At 42.5% G+C, this 18,599-nt stretch overlaps 1 protein-coding gene across 7 annotated transcripts in view; it reads left to right on the forward strand.

Moving 5' to 3' along the window:
- The window catches only part of FRMD4A (FERM domain containing 4A), a 682,056-nt gene that overhangs the window by 344,402 nt on the left and 319,055 nt on the right, over window positions 1-18,599 (forward strand). The gene's annotated exons all lie outside the window — the stretch shown is intronic.

An 18,599-nucleotide genomic window follows, 5' to 3' on the forward strand; every position in this document is an offset into this window, starting at 1 on the left:
GGGAAAAGATGGGAAGTGGTGGTACCAGCTGATGGGTATGTGGTTTCATTTTGGGGTGATGAAAATGTTCTCAAATTAGATCGTGGTGATGGTTATAGAACCCAGTGAACATACTAAAATCCACTGAACTGTATACTGTAGATGAGTGAAGTGTATAGTATGGAAAATATATCTCAATCAAGGGTTCTTTTATTTTTTTAAAGGTGAAAAAAATTTATTATATCAATGTGCACTTAACAAGCATATGCTTATTGGGCCATACCATACATAATTTTGTCTCAAAATAGTGATACACATAATCCAGTTAAATGTAATATTTACTCAAATCCAAAAGGACACATCATACCACTTGATGAAATTCAGTCATAATTTCCATTAAAATGAAGAATCGCTCTTAAAATTTTTAAATTTCTTTTTAAAACTGCTAGTTAAGAAAAAGCTGTGAGTATGGTTTCAGTGTGTCTGCCCTCTGATGCCCTCTTGCAACACCTACCGTCTTACTTGGGTTTCTCTTACCTTGGACGTGGGGTATCTCTTCACGGCTGCTCCAGCAAAGCGCAGCCACTGCTCCTTACCTTGGACGAGGGGTATCTTTAGCGGAACACTGCAGGTTGCCATCTTCTGGCTGAAGGGGGTTGGAGTCGAGGCCAGCGCGCGAGTACTTTACCCGGTGCCAGCACGCCCGGCAAATTCCGAGGGGATCTCCTTAGTCTTTGCCGAGTTTCCGAGCATTCCAAGGAAAACGCACAAAGCTGGAGCCCACGCAGCTGGCACCGAACACAAGCCAGCGGTCATCCAGTCCAGTCGGTGGCCAGTACCCCACCCTGTGACCCTGGAGGCGAGCCAGACACACCTCCAGGCTCCGGGCAGGCTCACCCCCCAGGCTGTCCGACTTCAGTTCGCGTCAGAACCCTGCCGCTGATCACCCTGCTCCCGCCCAAGAAAAAGCTGTGGTCATAACACATTTTGTTGCACTTCACATTGTGTTGCACGTATTGTGCTTTGCGGATATTTTGGTTATTACAAATTGGAGTTCTGTGGCAACCCAGTGTCAGGCAAGTCTATCACCACCACTTTTCAGACATTTACTTATTTTGTGTCTCTGGTCACATTTCAGTAATTCTTGGAATAATTCAAACGTTTTCGTTTTTGCTATATTTGTTATGGTGATCTGTGATCAGTGATATTAGATGTCACTCTTGCAGAAAGATTACAACTCTTGCTGGAGCTCAAATGATGGTTAGCATTTTTAGCGGAGAAGGCAATGGCAACCCACTCCAGTACTCTTGCCTTGAAAATCCCATGGATGGAGGAGCCTGGTAGGCTGCAGTTCATGGGGTCGCTAAGAGTTGGACACTACTGAGCGACTTCACTTTCACTTTTCACTTTCATGCATGGGAGAGGGAAATGGCAACCCACTCCAGTGTTCTTGCCTGGAGAATCCCAGGGATGGGGGAGCCTGGTGGGTTGCCATCTATGGGGTCACACAGAGTCAGATACTACTGAAGCGACTTAGCAGCAGCAGCATTTTTAATAAAATATTCTTTCTATTAAAATATATATTTGTTTTCTAAACATAATGCTATTACACACTTATGACCAACCTAGATAGCATATTCAAAAGCAGAGACATTACTTTGCCAACAAAGGTCCGTCTAGTCAAGGCTATGGTTTTTCCTGTGGTCATGTATGGATGTGAGAGGTGGACTGTGAAGAAGGCTGAGCACCGAAGAATTGATGCTTTTGAACTGTGGTGTTGGAAAAGACTCTTGAGAGTCCCTTGGACTGCAAGGAGATCCAACCAGTCCATTCTGAAGGAGATCAGCCCTGGGATTTCTTTGGAAGGACTGATGCTAAAGCTGAAACTCCAGTACTTTGGCCACCTCATGCGAAGAGTTGACTCATTGGAAAAGACTCATGCTGGGAGGGATTGGGGACAAGAGGAGAAGGGGACGACAGAGGATGAGATGGCTGGATGGCATCACTGACTCGATGGATGTGAGTCTCAGTGAACTCTGGGAGCTGGTGATGGACAAGGAGGCCTGGCGTGCTGCAGTTCAAGGGGTCGAAAAGAGTCGGACACAACTGAGCGACTGATCTGATCTCTGATAGTGTAAACATAGCTCTTATATGCACTGGAAAACCAAAAATTTTGTGTGATTCTCTCTATTGTGATATTCACTTTATTGTGGTGGTCTGCACTGAATCCACAATTTCTCTGATATTTATTTTTTTTAACTTGTAATTTATTTATTTTTTAATATAAATTTATTTATTTTAATCGGAGGCTAATTACTTTACAATATTGTATGGGTTTTGCCATACATCAACATGAATCCACTAAGGGTGTACACGTGTTCCCCATCCTGAACCCTGCTCCGACCTCCCTCCCCATACCATCCCTCTAGGTCATCCCAGTGCACCAGCCCCGAGCATACTGTATCATGCATCGAACCTGGACTGGCGATTCGTTCCACATGTAATTTACAAGTTTCAATGCCATTCTCCCAAATCATCCCACCCTCGCCCTCTCCCACAGAGTCCAAAAGACAGAGAATGATGGGCCAATTTCATGTAAAGAATGAAGCTTCCAGTTCTGCCCAGACTTGCATTTGGGTTACACATAAAGATTTAAAAACAAAAGCATTCAGTTGGTGGAAAGAACTAAATGTGCAATAGATTTCAGCCTGTTTGATCCTATGTTGGAAACCGGGGTGGGAGGGAGTGTGGGAAATATAGAATAAAAATAAGAATTAAAAAAAAAAAAAAAAGAATTAGTGCTAAGGGCTGATAAAGTCTGTGACACAGAAACATTAACTGTACATAAAACCCCATAGAAATCTGCTCTCTACAAAACCTGAAGATATGGTTCATGGGGTTTCTGAACACATCCCTGCTTTTTGCCTCACTCTTGTGGATCCCTTTGTTTGCTCTCATCTTCTCAGGCTCACTTTGGAATAAGTTGCCCGTTGATCCTCTTTAGTTCCTCCAAGAAAGCAGATGTGGCTTTAATAAGGTGTTAATTCTGGCTGAAATGTCGTGGCATTGGATCTCAACCAGACTGGGCCCTGATGCTGGAGAAACTGACCTTTCCCCTCTGGTTCTACCAGCAAAGCATAACATAACTCATCTAAGAGAATCTTCTAAACATGGCTATTTATGCCTCCCAGGAGCTGAATTTAACCTAACATAGAGTATAGCCAGTCAATCTTCTGGCTGACATTTCCTAAAATAGATGTCACTAAATAATCAGTGAATAATTAAGATGGGTTAATTAGATTGCATTTCCGAACACATTTCTTTGGTTGCTATAAATAGACTCCCCCTCTGTGTGCCATTTCCTGTGTCTCTGTCTACTTGCAGATTTTGGTCATAATGACACTAGGCATTACTTCCAACTTGAGTTTTTCCAAATTCTTTTTCAAAGTAGTAATTATGTCTGAAAACATCCCTTGAGTCAGGCAAAGGCAATTATTGCTTTAAAAAAAAATCCCTCTGTCTTTACAAAAATAGTGAGGAGACTCTAGGAGCAGAGATGGAATACCCAAAGGCATGGAGAGGGAGAGAACTGGAGCAAGGGTGGAGCAGATGGGGGAGGGGATCCAGGCAGAGCCCTGCTCTGGGCCCCACACTCCCTGGGAGGTCCTGCCCACCTCTTTCTGCCTTTGCTCTATGCAGAAACTCCTGGCTTCACCAGGCTTGCCTCCCCCTGGAATCTGTTCCCTTCCTAAAGGTGGAACCATAGGACTAAGACACCAGTTTTATCAGTGATGTTCCCCCAGGGCAGACAGCAGGCAAACACACAGCAACTGATCCAATTCTGCCAACTAACTCAAGACTTGGACTCTTTACCCCCAAACGCTAGCAAAGAAGTTCATGAAAGGAGGGGTGATGCAGGATGGATCTTAACTATGTCTTCCCAGCATCTCATGATGCCACTCTCCATTTCAACACCCAGCAGTTCACCACTTCACTATTCCTGAGGCTTGGTGATCAAATGTCTAAGGGATAAACCACCTAGCAAACTAGTTTTCTATCATTTTCAAAGAAAGTATAAAGAAAGTGATTAAATGGAGTTCGGAGTAGTAAGACAAATCCAGGTCATTTGCTGGCTTGGTGAACCCTGGGGTCATGTCCCAACATCTGCACAATATCCATGTGGCCTGGACAGGTCATTCTGATTTCCTCCTTTGTAATATGAGGGTACAAAGACACACAAACACACAGACACACACACACACAAAGACACACACATTTATATCTAACTGCTCTGAGCATTATCAGTTCCCTTCAGTCGATCAGTCGTGTCCAACTCTTTGCGACCCCATGAATCGCAGCACACCAGGCCTCCCTGTCCGTCACCAACCACTGGAGTTCACTCACATCCATTGAGTCAGTGATGCCATCCAGCCATCTTATCCTCTGTCATCCCCTTCTCCTCCTGCCCCCAATCCCTCCCAGCATCAGAGTCTTTTCCAATGAGTCAATTCTTCGCATGAGGTGGCCAAAGTACTGGAGTTTCAGCTTTAGCATCATTCCTTCCAAAGAAATCCCAGGGCTGATCTCCTTCAGAATGGACTGGTTGGATCTCCTTGCAGTCCAAGGGACTCTCAAGAGTCTTCTCCAACACCACAGTTCAAAAGCATCAATTCTTCGGTACTCAGCTTTCTTCACAGTCCAACTCTCACATCCATACATGACCACTGGAAAAACCATAGCCTTGACTAGACGAACCTTTGTTGGCAAAGTAATGTCTCTGCTTTTCAACATGCTATCTAGGTTGGTCATAACTCCTTTTCTTCCAAGGAGTAAGCGTCTTTTAATTTCATGGCTGCAGTCACCATCTGCAGTCATTTTGGAGCCCAAAAAAATAAAGTCTGACACTGTTTCCACTGTTTCCCCATCTATTTCCCATGAAGTGATGGGACCAGATGCCATGATCTTCGTTTTCTGAATGTTGAGCTTTAAGCCAACTTTTCACTCTCCACTTTCACTTTCATCAAGAGGCTTTTTAGTTCCTCTTCACTTTCTGCCATAAGGGTGGTGTCATCTGCATATCTGAGGTTATTGATATTTCTCCCGGAAATCTTGATTCCAGTTTGTGTTTCTTCCAGCCCAGCGTTTCTCGTGATGTACTCTGCACAGAAGTTAAATAAGCAGGGTGACAATATACAGCCTTGATGTACTCCTTTTCCTATTTGGAACCAGTCTGTTGTTCCATGTCCAGTTCTAACTGTTGCTTCCTGACCTGCATATAGGTTTCTCAAGAGGCAGGTCAGGTGGTCTGGTATTCCCATCTCTTTCAGAATTTTCCACAGTTTATTGTGATCCACACAGTCAAAGGCTTGAGCATCATAAATCCCTTTAAAGACACAGGGCATCATGGTTGATGCTAGTGGCGTTTGCATGCACATCCTCAGATGCCATCAGGGAACCTGCCCTGTGAAAGTCTGAATTAATGACTGAAAGTCTAGGACAGAATCAGATATGATTGAAAAGACGGGGCCAGTGAAACCAGGTAGCATCCTCCACCAGCACTAGGGCATGACCTGTCTCTGCCACTGTGCCTCCCCAGGCTCAAAGTCATCCGCTGGCATGACTAGGCTCAAGCTGCAGGCCCTTGAGCCAGTCCCTGCAGAGGACGGCCCTGTCCCTGTGTGCACCAAAGACTTCAGGGCAGTGTGATTAAGTCCTGCTGTTCTCAAGAATTAATATGTTTATATTCAGGCATGTTTTTAAAAAGCTTATTAGGGCACCTTTAGACTTCAAAGATTCCCAGACTATAAGCTAAATATATATTTAACTATAAAGAAATGTTTTAATCACATTACTTAACAATAGTGTAAAACAGAACCTTTAAACTGGTCCCTGTCCTTTCCATAATTACATGCTCTGGATAAGAGCCTGGTTCACGGCCAAAATCCCCATGGAGATGTATGAGCTTGGGGACATAGACAACAGCTAACTATGATATCGCTTGCCTTTGTTTCTTCTTAAAAATACCAAAGCAGTTAGCTAATGGTAATGGAGCAGTCACTTTCCATATACTACTTTTTAAAAATTAATTTAGCTTCTTTCTTTCTCTTTTTTTCTTTCTTCCTTCCTTTGTTCCTTCTTTCTTTCTTTCTTTTACTTGAAAGTGAAATTATCTCTGCTGATGTCTTTGTAGAAAGACAGGATTCCTTCATAAACCCACCACCACCTTTTATTTTGGAGTGTGTGAAAATAAAGGAATAATATACAGGAATAAAATCCTGCAGTTTTTCCCTGGAGCCATGACCCACAGGAAAATGATAAAAATCATCCAAGAAGATTGTTGGTGAAAGTGATCTTCACATATTCATTAAATGAATAAGTGCATGGATCCATAGCAAAAGGGATTCCAAAAAGGTGATTCAGAGAAACACAGATCTGGAAATGATCTCAAGAGTTTTATACTATCAGTGGTGGATAGTATCCTAGAATTACTTGATCATGGGAAACACTCCCAAAAAATGAAAATCAGGTACATGCCACACCCTGCATTATCTACTTTAAGTATATCCCCTGACTTAATCCTCACAACAGCCCTGTGAGGTTGGTATGCTTTCCATCTGAGAGATAAAGAACTACTGGGGTTGGCCAAAAAGCTCGTTTAGATATTTTCCATAACATGTTATGAGAAAACCTGAGCGAATTTTTTGGCCAACACAATAAACGAGAGAAGTCAATGTGTCTGAGGTCACACAGTAAGTGGTAGGGCCGAATTCAAACTCAGTTATGTCTCGCATCAGGACACTCCAGGAGGTAGTGAGTTATGAGTTCCGCGGGTTATGTTCTACTACTTTTCTGATGATAGTAAAGGTTCCAGTTGAAGAGACAAGATAATCAATCAGTATAAAGGATGTGCAGAAGGCAAATATGCCTCAGTGACTACCAAACACTCAAACTGATGTTAAGACTAAACATGCTGTTCCCTTAAACGTACAGGTTGTGTTATGAGCTAATCCTCCGTCCCCTTCTCACTTTGAAATCTTGTCTTTTGGTCAGTACACTATTGAACTAGATGCAGATGCCCTTCTGAAACATGGTTTAAAATAATCAAAGTAATAACCAATAATAATAATCACAAAAATCAAAACTCAAAATAACTTGATTGACATCTCAAAGAGCTTTATCTTGTTTAACTGGATGCCCTTCCTTGAGTTAAGGTTGCCACAGGATTTATTTAATACATGATAAAGTCACAAGAGCATTTATAGAAAATGACCCATCATGGGGAAAAGCAGATAGGCCACCTTTATCCCCCTTTATCCCCTCTCCTCTAAAATCTCAGATGTGGATATTACATCTAGCAGATAAGCTTTCTTCCTGCCCTTCTCTTCCTAACCTAAACTTGGGACATTTCCAAAGTAAATGCCTGGATTTTTACAACTTGTCGACAGATATAGCAGTTTTTCCAGTGTTGATTTGGGGAAAAAAAAAAAAACAAAACTGTCCTTTTGGCTTTGTCATGCAGAAACTCTGGTTCTGGAAGTTTTAAAGAGTTAAGAGTCTGAACGGAATGCCTTGGGAATGTTGGCGGGAGGCTGAAAATCCATCCCCTTTGCTTCTCACCCTCGATGGAATTCCGGAACCATGAGCACACAGTGACGATCCGGGTCCACGTTCTTTCTAAAATTCTGTTCTGATCTGCCTGGAAAGTCAGCCGGGTGTCCTCTGAGGTCCAGCGAGTGCTATTATCTGCAGGGGAGGCTTATTTTTACCTTGTCCTGGGAGACTTTCTGGAGGCAGGGAGAAAACATTCTCATTTAGGAGCTGTTAGCTCGTCCTTGTGCAGAAACAGTCTCTGAAGACTAGTGAGGGTGCTGGGGAGGCAGGGTGGGGGCTAGGACAGAGGCCCCAGTGGAGGCAGAGTTATTTGGACTGCATTTTTCCTGGTCTGATGACATCTCAGTGACATTTGAACTTGGCGTCAGGAAAAGAACACAGCCCTGCATATGGGGCCTGGGACCAGAAGGGCAGAGGCGGGGCCTTGGCTGGCATGGCTGCGGGGCTGCTGGGCTCTGAGAACCTGCTGAATGCCTGGGACCGGCCGGTGTGGGGCCTGACTTGCCGGGCTCTGAGGACATGCCAAGGCAGAAACGTGCGGGTCCTGCAACTGATGCTGAAACCATGGTGCATCTCCAGGGCTGTCTACCAGGTGGGACCAGAAGCTCCTCTTCTGTTTCTTTGTAGCATGAGAAATTCGTGGGGAATGGTGGGAAAGGGACGTCAGCTCTTGTCATTTCTGTACCATGTGTAAGGGGAGGAATCCACCTTCATCTGGCATCGTCTTCTAGGTGCCAGGCAATGGGAGAGGTGCACTGTAAGCAGGATCTAATTCAGTTTTCCTGACAACCTGATAAAAATGGGTGTTTGTGGCACCTTTTGGAGATAAGGTTATTAAAACTCAGGGAGGGATATAAGATGTTCAGTGTTACCCAGCTGATAAATGACAGAGCTCTGGTATTTGCACCCAAGTTTTTCTGGCTACAAAGATGAGGATGCCCTCCCCACAAGTTCATGCTCCTCTCACAAGAGATGCTATTTTCTCAAAGAGTGTGTGTGTGTGTATAGGGGTGGCAAAAACCTGATACGGGGTATTGGCTGGCAGGCCAGGAGGTGAGGAGGGACGAGCACTGAGCAGCAGTATCAAGTCCCCATCTTCCACTCCCTCCCATTTGGTAGCTTCCCTTCTCAGACATTCCCACACAAATGTGAGAAATGGGGAAAGTTTTCTGCAGCTGGGTGGCCCTTCTAAGCCCACTGGCTGGGGACACAGAGCTCTTAAAAAGGGAGAGGGTCTGCTTTCCCACCCATCCCTCCAGACTGGTGGCATGAAGCCAAGTCCCTGCCGACCATGGGGGTTTCAGTCCTGATAGCCCAGCCCAGCCTGAGAAGAAGGATCCAGACTGACTGCCCAGGTGGGGGAGATGAAGGCAAATGAGCAAAGGGCCAGCTCTGCCCCTGCCTGCTTCTTGGAGGCAGGTGTCACTAGCTTGGCCTCAGTTAATGTTTTCTTGCAATACTATTTCTTTCACTAAGTTAGCTTGAGAGGTGTTGGCCCCCTCTCTGCTTCCCACACTGCTTGGAAGCAAGCAGGCCCAGCTGGCCTTTGTATTCTTAAGCATAATTTGGCTGCATATAATCTCTTAATGAACCATAGTGACTAAACACAGGACCCTGTAGCCACCCTTCCCCCCAGCCCTCCCGGTGGACTGTCCATACTTGCACTGAATAGACAGCTCCTTGGAAGATGAGCCCAGGCGCCCTGGGTTGGTTTCACAGAGGGACACAGCCCTCCCAGAACCCCTTCCTTCTACTTCTTCATCTGCCTGTTGGCAGACAGGATGAAGACCATTCAAGTCGTTTCTAAAAATGAGGATTTTTTCCCCCAGAATTCTTGTGTTTGAAAAGCATATGCCTATAGTTTTGCTATAAACAGCAAATAAGGTTATGTCTGTAATAGATCATATATAAAAGAAACTTGAAAGAAGTCTTCCCAAATTTGACAAGAATCTGAAAAGTCTTTACAGTGTTTCCCATGACAAATTGTGATTTTGAAAGACATCTGGGGGGAAAAAAATCACCCAGATGGGAGATACAAACAGAAACTAACATGGCTGGTTTGTCCATTTGAGGATTTTTTTAAAACCTTGGTTTTGGAGTCAAATCTCAACAGCTTGGTGTTGAGGCTAATTCCTTAAACCAGATGAGTCTGTCCTATTTGTTGCTAATTACAAATGAATTGGGGAGTCCTGGCTTCTTCTGTTTCCCACTTTCTTTTTTATTATAATTTTTATTATTTCTTGGCTGCACTGTGGGGCAGGTGGGATCTTTGTTCCCCAACCAGTCAAAACCATGCCCACTGCAGTGGAAGCATGCCAACCACTGGATCTCCAGGAAAGTCCCTCTCCCACATTCTTTTCTCTCCTGTTTTCCTCGCTTTATGTGTCATTAAGTTATATAAAAATCAGGATTCTAATGCACTAGCCCAATGTCAGTGGGCTTTTTAAAGACTTTCCTTCATGCTATAAGTGTACTGGAGAGAACATGGAATTATTGGCCAGCAGACCTGGAAGAACCTTCCTCCTGCTTCAACTTCAACTCAATTCATCAGACACTTACTGAAGAGCAGTTTTACACCTGGCCCTTGGGAGGCAGTTGGGACTCAAAAGCTAATCACACCTCATGCTTGTCCATGATTTGTCTCTGGCCATGCCAGACTGGCCAGCCAAGCCAAAATGGTCAGCCTAGAGGTCAGCTGCCTATGACCCACACAGCCTGTCTTCAGCCAACAGGTAATTCCCACAGGTGGGTTTGAAAGGCATTTGTGGAGGAGAAAGCAAGGGCAGCAGGTCTAAACAAGTTCACTGACCTAAGAGGCCACGTTGACCAGTTAGCTGTCTGCAGAGCCAGGCTAGGGATCTTGGAAAAGAAAGCATCAGATCAGATTAGATCGGTCGCTCAGTCGTGTCCGACTCTTTGGGACCCCATGAATCGCAGCACGCCAGGCCTCCCTGTCCATCACCAACTCCCGGAGTTCACTCAGACACACGTCCATCGAGTCAGCAATGCCATCCAACCATCTCATCCTCTGTCGTCCCCTTCTCCTCCTGCCCGCAATCCCTCTCAGCATCAGAGTCTTTTCCAATGAGTCAATTCTTCGAATGAGGCGGCCAAAGTACTGGAGTTTCAGCTTTAGCATCATTCCTTCCAAAGAAATCCCAGGGCTGATCTCCTTCAGAATGGACTGATTGGATCTCATTGCAGTCCAAGGGACTCTCAAGAGTCTTCTCCAACACCACAGTTCAAAAGCATCAATTCTTCGGCGCTCAGCCTTCTTGACAGTCCAACTCTCACATCCATACATGACCACAGGAAAAACCATAGCCTTGACTAGACGGACCTTTGTTGGCAAAGTAATATCTCTGCTTTTCAATATGCTATCTAGGGTGGTCATAACTTTCCTTCCAAGGAGTAAGCGTCTTTTAATTTCATGGCTGCAGTCACCATCTGCAGTGATTTTGGAGCCCAGAAAAATAAAGTCTGACACTGTTTCCACTGTTTCCCCATCTATTTCCCATGAAGTGGTGGGACCGGATGCCATGATCTTCGTTTTCTGAATGTTGAGCTTTAAGCCAACTTTTTCACTCCCCACTTTCACTTTCATCAAGAGGCTTTTGAGTTCCTCTTCACTTTCTGCCATAAGGGTGGTGTCATCTGCATATCTGAGGTTATTGAGATTTCTCCCGGCAATCTTGATTCCAGTTTGTGTTTCTTCCAGTCCAGCGTTTCTCATGATGTACTCTGCATATAAGTTAAATAAACAGGGTGACAGTATACAGCCTTGACTTACTCCTTTTCCTATTTGGAACCAGTCTGTTGTTCCATGTCCAGTTCTAACTGTTGCTTCCTGACCTGCATACAAATTTCCCATGAAGTGATGGGACCAGATGCCATGATCTTCGTTTTCTGAATGTTGAGCTTTAAGCCAACTTTTTCACTCTCCACTTTCACTTTCATCAAGAGGCTTTTGAGTTCCTCTTTACTTTCTGCCATAAGGGTGGTGTCATCTGCATATCTGAGGTTATTGATATTTCTCCCCACAGTCTAAATTCCAGCTTGTGCTTCATCCAGCCCAGCATTTCCCATGATGTACTCTGCATATAAGTTAAATAAGCAGAGTACAATATACAGCCTTGATGCACTCCTTTCCTTGTTTGGAACCAGTCTGTTGTTCCATGTCCAGTTCTTACTGTTGCTTCTTGACCTGCTTACAGGTTTCTCAAGAGGCAGGTCAGGTGGTCTGGTATTCCCATCTCTTTCAGAATTTTCCAGTTTGTTGTGATCCACACAGTCAAAGGCTTTGGTGTAGTCAATAAAGCAGAAGTAGATGTTTTTCTTGAACTCTTGCTTTTTCGATGATCCAATGGATGTTGACGATTTGATCTCTGGCTCCTCTGCCATTTCTAAATCCAGCTTGAACATCTGGAAGTTCACAGTTCACTTACTGTTGAAGCCTGGCTTGGAGAATTTTGAGCATTACTTTGCTGGCATGTGAGACAAATGCAATTGTGCAGTAGTTTGAACATTCTTTGGCATTGCCTTTTTTAGGGATTAGAACTGAAGGAATGGGGGTGGACTGAAGGAATCCCAATCGAGACATACCATCTCCAGGGCACTGTCACCTATTCCCAGGCCCATTCACACTGGCAAGCAGGTTTGGTTTAAATGGACACTCAAAGCAAAATACCTGCCTGTCTTCAGAAGCTCACAGCCTCCCGGGGAAGAGTCAGAAAACAAATAGAGTTTTCAAAGGAAGAGTTCAGAGTAACTAATTTTGCTCAGGGAAGACTTTTCGAACAGTCTTTTTTCTCCCCTAGCCTGTGCCTTCTCCATTATAGAATATAGCTTAGCTAAAGTGTAAGGGTAGGGAGGGAGGTGGGAGGGGGGTTCAGGATGGGAAACACGTGTACACCCATGGCTGATTCATGTCAAAGTATAGCAGAAACCACTAAAATATTGTAAAGTAATTAGCCTCCAGTTAAAATAAGTTAATTTTTTTTAAGTGTAAGGGTAAAATAGGACGTATTTGTGAAAGTGTGCTGCAACTGCTGAAGTATATACAAATGGAAAGTATTGTTATTTTTATTGAAGTATAATTGATTTACAGTATTATACTAGTTTCAAGTGTACAACACAATGACAATATTATTATGGATTATTGATTATAGTCCATTTTAAATTATTACAAAATAATAGCAGTATTTCCCTGTTCTGTACAGTATATCCCTGTTATTGACCTATTTTATACATAGTAATTTGTACCTCTTAATCCTCTACTCCTTTCTTGCTCCTGCTCCCTTACCTCTCCCCACTGATAACCACTAGTCTCTTCTCTGTATCAGTGAATCTGTTTCTGTTTTGTCGTATTTGTGTTATTTTTTAGATTCCACATATAAAGTGATATCTGTATCACTGCATATAAAGTACAGTCGTATTTGTGTTATTTTTTAGATTCCACATATAAAGTGATATCTGTGTCACTGCATATAAAGTACAGTACTTGTCTTTCTCTGTATGACTTACTTTACTAAACATACTATCCTCTAGATCCATTCACATTGTTGCAAATAGCAGAATTTCATTCTTTTGTATGACTGAGTAGTATTCCATTGTGTGTGTGTGTGTGTGTGTACACATACATACCACATCTTTATCCACTCATCTGTTGATGGACACTTATATTGCTTCCATATCTTGGCAATTGTAAATAATGTTGCTATGAATATTAGGGTGCGTGTATCTTTTCAAATTATTGTGGGTTGGTTTTTTTTTTTTTCAGATATATACCCAGGAGTAGGATTGCTGGGTCACATGGTGGTTCTATTTTTAGTTTTCTGAGAAGCCTCCATACTGTTTTCCTCAGTGGCTGCACTAATTCACACTCTCACAAACAATCTACCAGGGTTCCTTTTGCTCCACGTCCTCACCGTTTGTTACTTGTGTTCTTTTTTGATGATAGGTTGCTTGCATGTCTTGACTATTGTAAACAGTGCTGCTGTGAACGTTAGGGTGCATGTATCTTTTCACATTAGTGTTTTCATTTTCCTCAAATATACACCCAGGAGTAGAATTGCTGGATTATATGGCACTTCTCTTTTTAGTTTTTCATTATCATTTTTTTAATATGCTGTATCCTTACTGTTTTTTATCTTGGGGAAAAATTCATTAAGAGTGGAGTGCCTTTAGTAATAGTAAAGGACAGGGAAGCCTGGAATACTGCACTCCATGCGGTCACAAAGAGTTGAACATGACTTAGCGACTGAACAACAATGCACAACAATGAAAAATGATTATTTTTTAATATACTGTATTATTATTGTTTTTTATCTTTGGAAAAATTCATCAAGAATGCCTTTACTTACTAGTGGTAAGGTGATGAATGGCCATTTTTATGTATTTTGTTTGTCTAGGGAAAACTCTCTCTTTTTCTTTACTCTCATGCTGCTATCACACTCACAATGCTTGTGGTGTGGTTAGATTTTCCACACCAAGCAATTCTGACACTAACTGCCTAGAGGCAGCACAAGTTCAGGTTAAGGGCTCAGGTTGAGGACTGCCCTACTCTTCAGACACCAATCACACATCCCCAGTTTACCCCACAACTTCTGGCTGACTTGTCTACAAATTGGAGGTTCCCATGATCCCCTCCTTGGATTTGGTCATTTGCTAGAAGAGCTTACAGAACTCAGGAAAACACATTTACCAGTTTATTACATGATACAGGAAATGAGAAAGGACATAGATGGATAGTCAGATGGAGAGATTCATAGGGCAAGGTCTGGGAAGGTCCCAAGTGCAGGAGCTCCTAGCCCTGTGGAACTGAGATGCACATTATCCCAGCATATGGATATGTTTACTAGCCCAGAAGCTTTTTGAACCCCATATGTTTGAAATTTTATGGATGCTTCATCATGCAGGCATGCTCAATCATTAACTCAGTCTTCAGCCCCTCTCTCATTCCCAGAGGATGAGGATGGAGATGAAAGTTTTAAGCTTCCAATCATGGCTTGATCTTTCTGGTGACAAGTCCCCATTCTGAAGCCATCCAAGAGCCCAACAGAGTCACCTCATTAAAACAAAAGACATTCCTATCACTCAGGAATTCTAAGGGGTTTAAGAGCTCTGTGTCAGGAACCAGGGTTGAAGTCCAAATATAAGAACAAAAAATGCTCCCAGTGCTCTTTAAGGAAAAATTACAGGAGTTTAAGGAGCTCTGTGCCGGAAATGGAAGACAGAGACCTATATATATATATATAACTTTTTTCCTATTATTTCATAGCAATGCTTTCATGGTTGATGGTTTCTCCATTGCCTGAAGTGATGGCTATCATTCCCTGGTTGGGCTTTTGATTCTGTCGGGGAGCTTTTAAAGCCACCCATGCTCAGGTCTGACTCCCAGCAATTCTCATTTAATTGATCTGGAGCCTATGTATGTATGTTTTTTAAGGTTTCTAGGTATTTATTGTGCATCCAGCTGAAGAGCCTCTGAGCTGAAGGAAGCTCATTCCACTGTCAGATAGTAAGCAGATGTTTATTTTCTGTGCCTGTGTGTCTATTTCTGATTTGTAAATAAGTGCATTTGTATCATTTTTTTGAGATTCCACATGTAAGCAATATCATATGACGTTTGTCTTTCCCTGTCTGGCTTCCTTCACTTAGTATGATAATCTTGATCATGATAATCATGTTGCTGAAATTTGTCTCCCTGCATTTTAAGCCTGATTTCTCCTATGTGGAGGCCACATAGTTCCATAACCAGGTGCTGTAAGATGTAGTAATATCTGGATAAGACCCCAGGCCCTGTACCTTTATGGACAATACAGGTTAAGTCAACACTTGGGGGTGAGGAGTATGACTGAAAGCCAATCCTTCAATGGCATCATCCATTTCCATCTTTTCCTGTGTGCTTAGTCGCTCAGTCATGTCCGATTTTTTGCGACCTCATGGATTGTAGCCTGCCAGGCTCCTCTGTCCATGGGTATTCTTCCAGGTAAGAATACCGGAGTGGGTTGCCATGCTCACCTCCAGAGGATCTTCCCACCCAAGGGATGGAACCCAGGTGGATTCCTTACCATCTTAGCCACCAGGTAGTCCCATCTTTTCATAGATAAATGGAAATGACCGTGAACTTCAAACATGTATTCTTTTAACCCAAACTACGTGTATCGCAACTCAAGTGCCCCTGAGCTGAGCTCCAGAAAGTGTCCATGGCCATTCCAATGCTACGTCATCAAGAAGGGAAGTTTAGCAGAAGGAAGGTCAGTGCAGAAATAGACAGTAGACATAACTGATTGCAATTATAATAGCTCCATTATGCAACTGTGACTGTGTACACATATTACCAGCAATCATCCTAGAGCCCTAGAAGAGATCCCAAGAAGTGACAGGCCCTGAAGTTTAAGTTCATTAACATCATGATGAAGCCACCTTTTTTTCCTCCTGCCCAACCGCTTATCATGAGTATGAACTACAGGAGAAATAAGATAAATAAGACCAGTAACTTAAATTATTGCTGTGCCATAAATTGTTTCTGGCTCCAAAGATGAAGAGCACATATGCATGGCATATGTGAGTCTGTTTTAGTTTATTTTTTTAGTTGGATGTCATTCATTTTTTCAATTTCTTCATTTTTGGTCTATTTGCAGAAACGGCACCCTTCATGAGAGTTGTTAGCTTTGTTTCTGTTTTTTATTTTTTGAGGCTGCTGAATGAAGTCCAAAGAGGAAATTTACCTGCTCTTCCTGACTTTAGGATATAAGCTGTGGGGGAGAAACTAGGAGTGGAAAAATGTTCCAGTGTATGTTCCCACCTTCCTCTAAGGAGTATGGTTTCTTATGTGTATTTAAAATCATCCATCACTTTCTTCTAGAAGAGAATATGGACCAGGAGCCAAAGTGACACCCAGGTGTTGGGAATTTGGGGAGAGTCCTTTTTATTTATACTGAGAGGTTCTAACCCAGTGCTCTGGCACTGCCTCTCTATGGCTGACAGAATCAGCCCTGCATTGACCTGTATGTACTGAATTTCCCACAAACACTGCCAGAAAAACAAACAAAAACAAAGAAGTCAATGACAGAGGAGACTGCTTTATCACCCTGGGATGTGACCCTGGGATCACAGAGAATGGCTTGTGTGTTTTTCTTTTAATGGGAATTGTGCTTCTGAAACTGAGAGGTTCTACAAATAGGAATGATTTTGAAACTGCATTTTTATCAACTGTCTGTATGATGAGTTATAATGATGTCAGTGGTAAATTCTTCTAATGATGAATAATTCCTCTAAAAGGGGATTGGGTTTGCAATGATTTATTTGTATCTTCTAAAGCCACTAATACAACCAGTCTGGGACCAGTGGATGATGCCATGATTCCAGGAAACGTTCCCACATGTGCAAAGCTAGGCTTTGATGCTCAATTTGCTATTTTTGCTGTTCCTCTTTCATCATTTCGTTCCAGCAATGTATGTTTTCCAGGGGTTGTGCTTTTTGTATTATTTAGTGCCTACATATGCTGTGGGGCTGAGCCTTTCCTCCGATGATCTACAACATATGTTATAGTTAAAGGGGAAAAAATAGGTTTGCACCAAGCAAAACAATTACCAAACTTATTCTATTTCTTTCTACCTTTTGTCAAGTCTGTGCATTTGTTTACGTCAACCTTTTCTGCCACTCATTACAGCTATTTGTGCCCGTTGGTAAAGGGTTATATGAATGCATTTCTGCTGATGTGCTTGAATGTTACACACACATCTTTGCAACTGCATTTTCTTACATTGATAGGAGTCACGTCTTTGCAATAGAACCTCATGAATCTGCAAAGCTCATTCTTGAATTTTCTAGAAATGTATTTGCAAAGTAGGATCTCAGTTTTTACTTTGTTCAGAAAATATTTTTGAGTCTGACATGCGGTAGATTTTCATCCTTCTTGAAAGCACTTTCCTTGGTTCCAGTGAGAAAATAATACTTCATGGTTTAAAATTAGCTGTCAGTTACTGCATCAAGCAATGCTCACTTTGCGCCAGTCCCTCCCAACAGATGCTAATCTGCTTTGAAAGCATTGTGGAAATCAACTCAGAAGTTTCTCTTTTGACAAATATCACACTACCTTTGAATAATGAAGGCTTCTAAATTTCTACTCAGGTTGGGCTTTGGAAATAGTCATCCCAACAGAAGGAGAGTAGCCAATTTTTTAGTTAAATTGTATGATTGTTTAAAGGTCTTAGGGCTGAGGCTGATGGAAACTGTGGGAGATCTAATTTCTCTGCCATTGCCCGGAAATAATGATTATTTAACTAAATGGTGAGTCTTTGTCTAACATCCTCAAAATGCCATCTTCTTCACAAAGCAGTGTCTTTTCAAAAATCCCATCGAGAGACAATTTTCAAACTTCCTAACTTTAAGCAAAACATACATGCACAGAGTCAATAGGGTATTGTCAAATGAATTCTCTTATTTTTGATTCTCAATGCCAGTGTGGGGGTGGGAGAGGGGTGTGTTATAAATGAGGACACTGCACTGAGGCTCAGAGAAGTTAGTGACTAGCCTCCTGTGGGAGAGGATCTCAGCATCTGTGTTATCACATTTGTTCTGGAGTGATGGTCACCTATGCAAGTGTCACCTGATTTGAAGGCATCTCTTTCTACAGAGTTGTTTGAAAGATGATGGGCAGTAGTAGCTGCAGAAATCCGATATTCTAAAGTATATTCCTATCTTTACCAATAAATCTGGGTATGACATATTTCTACCTCAGTTTCTTCACTAAATGAGGATTCATTCATTTATTTATTCAGGTGTTTGCTCATTCATCTAACAAATAATGAAAGAACACCTGCCGTGTGCAGATATTATGCTGAGTGCTAGAGATGGGATCGTGAACAAAACTGAACACGGTACCATATTTGTTTACAGATTATATTACAGTGGTGGAATTCTGACAATCACTCACTCAACAGAACTAATAACTATGCAAACTCACAGGAAATTAAAATTGAATGTCAGTGCTTTGAGGACAA

The sequence above is a fragment of the Bos indicus x Bos taurus genome, chromosome 13 (assembly GCF_003369695.1).
Source record: "Bos indicus x Bos taurus breed Angus x Brahman F1 hybrid chromosome 13, Bos_hybrid_MaternalHap_v2.0, whole genome shotgun sequence".
NCBI lineage: Eukaryota > Metazoa > Chordata > Mammalia > Artiodactyla > Bovidae > Bos > Bos indicus x Bos taurus.